This window comes from Otolemur garnettii, unplaced genomic scaffold (assembly GCF_000181295.1).
Source record: "Otolemur garnettii isolate 467f Iridium unplaced genomic scaffold, OtoGar3 scaffold00189, whole genome shotgun sequence".
Taxonomy (NCBI): domain Eukaryota; kingdom Metazoa; phylum Chordata; class Mammalia; order Primates; family Galagidae; genus Otolemur; species Otolemur garnettii.
The window spans coordinates 1,854,891-1,858,122 of NW_003852584.1; the positions used below are offsets into that span (position 1 = coordinate 1,854,891).

General features: G+C 51.9%; 1 protein-coding gene across 3 annotated transcripts in view; it reads left to right on the plus strand.

The window, feature by feature from the left end:
* The window catches only part of LITAF (lipopolysaccharide induced TNF factor), a 35,385-nt gene that overhangs the window by 1,202 nt on the left and 30,951 nt on the right, over positions 1 to 3,232 (plus strand). The window contains exon 1 of one of the 3 annotated variants that reach the window (XM_012812104.2): positions 7 to 37. The exons of the other annotated variants lie outside the window; for them this stretch is intronic. The gene's annotated coding sequence lies outside the window, so the exon portion shown is untranslated. Of the gene's footprint in view, positions 1 to 6; positions 38 to 3,232 lie in introns of those variants that run through there. 3 annotated transcript variants of the gene reach the window in all.

The window sequence follows — 3,232 nt, forward strand, 5'->3', positions numbered from 1 at the left end:
CTCAGACCTCCCGGTTCGACAGGCGGCGCGGGCTGCGGTGAGTGCTGTGCTGCGCGGCGGGGCCGGAGCAGGCCCGGGAGCGGGGTCCCTGCGGCGCCCGCACCTGCCGGACGCCCGGGACCTCGCGCTCGGCGGGGGCCTCCCTGAAGGCTGGGGATGCCGGGCGGGTGGCGGGGTGGAGGTCGGGACGTCCGGCCGGGATCTCCCGCGCGGGCAGTCGGGGCCGGGTCCAGCCTCCCGGTGGTTCGGTTCCCGGGGTCCGGTCGCCCTGCCGCGCGCGTGCTGGGGTCGTCCTTCCCTGCCGGAGCGCGCGCCCCTCTCCGCCCGCGACGTCCCCCTCGCCGGAGAACGCCCCGGGGCTTTTCAGGAAAAGGCGCGATTCGCTCATTTGGCTGCGGAACTGAAAGTTGAAATTTTCTGAAATATCACCCGGGGATTCAGAAACCAAAACGAGACAAACAAAACCCCCAATTCCTGAACGCAGTTGGCGTCAGTTCGGCTTCTAGGGGCCCGGGTATCCGCGTTTTTGCCCCTGTTCTGGTGGGGTCCAGGCAAGGTCCAGGACAAACAGCCGAGGGCCTGGGAAGCTCCCAGAGCTTGTCCCCAGGGCTAGACCCCGTCCCATCAGTAAGGTGGGCACCCGCTCCCGCTGAAAGGGTCCGCTGTTGACCGCAGCACCCAGCTCAGCCCAGACGCCGCCGCGGGGACCCGAGAGGGGACGTTGTCCATCCCGCGCCGGGGGAAGCAGGTGCCCGCCTCCTTGCTGGTTTCCCGGTCAGTGAGGATCCGGGAAGTGCGATCAGGCGGTGCCCTGCCCCAGCTCTTGCTCAGGCCCAGGTAGAGGAGGTGATGGGAGAATGGGTGTCTTGCAGAAGGGCCCCACTTCTGGGGATCTGGCCACTTGGCCCTTCACTGGTTTTTCTGCTGGACTGAGCTGTGGTCTTTGGGAAATCTACAGTTTCTGGGCCTTTAGAGCTCCAGTCTTCACAGAGGAGATACATACATCCCTCCCCTTGGCTTGGTGAGCTGGTGCTGGTTGAAGAGCTGCCTGGAATCCAGGTTGGGGTCCTTTCCACAAAACCATGATTTAATCAATGTGTGTCTGATGGCCTCATCTGCCCTCTCACCCCTACCCCAGCTTTCTCGAAGTGGCTCTTTTTAAATAAGATGGGGAGATTTCATCTTCAGGTGTCTGTCAAGAGAGGTACAAGCTGGTAGTAGAATTCCACCAGTGTTGGTTTTATCTGTTGGATCAAGGTCCAAGGGTGTGTGACTTGCTCTACTTGGCACGGACTAACACCCATGTTGCACTGGGCTTTCCTCTCACCCTGCCCTTGCTCTGGGATCTAAAGGTGCCCTGAACTCGCTAAGAAACACTTATTGTAGATCTATTATGGAAGAGCCCCATCTTCCCTCTTTCCTGTTACTTTAAGGCATTGATAATAGATGCTTTTATTCGAGAAAGTATCCTTGTAATGTTTTCATGGATTAAGTGACTCAGTGATTGATCTAAGATGTTGGAGGAATTTCGTAAGTCTCTGAAATACTAGATTGAGGTAGTTCACTGCCTTTGGTGAATACTTTTTTTTTTTTTTTGAGACAAAAATCTCTCTGTTGCCCAGGATAGAGTGCCATGGTGCCAGCTTAGCTCACAGCAACCTCAAACTCTTGGGATCAAGTGATCCTCTTGCCTCAATCTCCCAAATAGCCGGCACCTACCACAATGTTCAGCTGATTTTTCTGTTTGTAGAGATGGGGTCTCATTCATTTTTTGGCTGGTCTGGAACTCCTGAGCTCAAGCAGTTCTCCTGCCTCAGCCTTCCAGAGTTGGGCGTGCTAGGATTATAGGTATGAGCCACTGCACCCAGATGCTTTGAAGAATACATTTCTTCTTTGTTCCTTTTATGGGCTGGCTACCCTTGTCCTGTTAAGGACACAGAAGAAATGGCTCTTGGTCCTGAGGGATTTATGCAGTGGGTGACAAGTAGAAACAGACACAGATAAAAAAACCAGTGCTTGCTAATGCCCTTATAACTCTGGAGAGGGCTTGAGAGGAGTTGGAAAGATTGAACTAGATTGGTCAAGGACAGTTCTATGGAAAAGTCAAGGGCTGAGCATATGTGGCAGAAGGGATGTGTGGACATGGATCCAACAAGAAGTGCTACGGAGAGCTGCGGAGGAGGTATAGACATGGCTGCCCACGGGAAACCCAGGGAAAGGGAGGAGCTGGGAGGCATTTGTAGCCTAGGTTAATTTTAAGAAGATAAACAGTGGCTCAGGGCTGTAATCCTAGCACTTTGGGAGGCCAAGATGGGTGGATTACCTGAGCTCATGAGTTCAAGACCAACCTGAGCATGAGCAAGACCCATCTCTAAAAAATAGCCGGGTGCTGTGGCAGGTGCCTATAGTCCCAGCCATTTGGGAGGCTGAGGCAAGAGAATCACTTAAGCCCAAGAGTTTGAAGTTGCTGTGCACTGTGACGCCATAGGCACTTTACTGAGGGCAACATTGTGAGACTCTGTCTCAAAAAAAAAAAAAAAGAACAACAAAAAACTTCACTTGTTTTGTTGCCACTAACCATCCTGGATGATCAGAGGTGTGTGTCACATCACTTTGAGAATGGGCTGGTGCCCCTCAGGGACTTAAACTTCACCCACTGAATATGAAATCTCCCCAAAGCTACAGTGAGGGTGGAAAACAGGGCTACACAAGAAGTAGTCCTGGAGTCTTGGCACTGCCGTTCCACCTCTGTTTGTTTTCACTTTCACTGCAATGAAAACAGCCAGGTGGGTGAGGCAGTCTTCAGTTAAATAGAAGTCCTTAATTCTGTGTTTCTTTACCACACACAGGCTTTTGGTGTCTCTGGTGCCCATTTGCCACCATGGGCTGTTCTGGACTTGATTTGTGTTTACTTGCCTTAGAATCATTATTTAAGGTCAAGTGGTACTTTCCTGGGTCCTCGTAATTTTGTCTTCTTGTTTGAGCCTGAGTTGACACTGTAGACAGAGGTGATAACACCCTTGTGTCTGAGGAAGTTGTCCCTTGGCTGCAGATTATTTGGAGGAATAATTGTGTCTAATTTCGTAGGGTTTAAGGCACTCACAAAAGAAAGGAAAGGAAATATTATGGAAGGTGTTTGTGAGGTGGCAATTCTCTGCTTATAGTCTTGGTAGGTACAAAGTTAATTGATCATTCACCTGAGGCTGCAGAGAGAATAATGTTAGAGAATTTA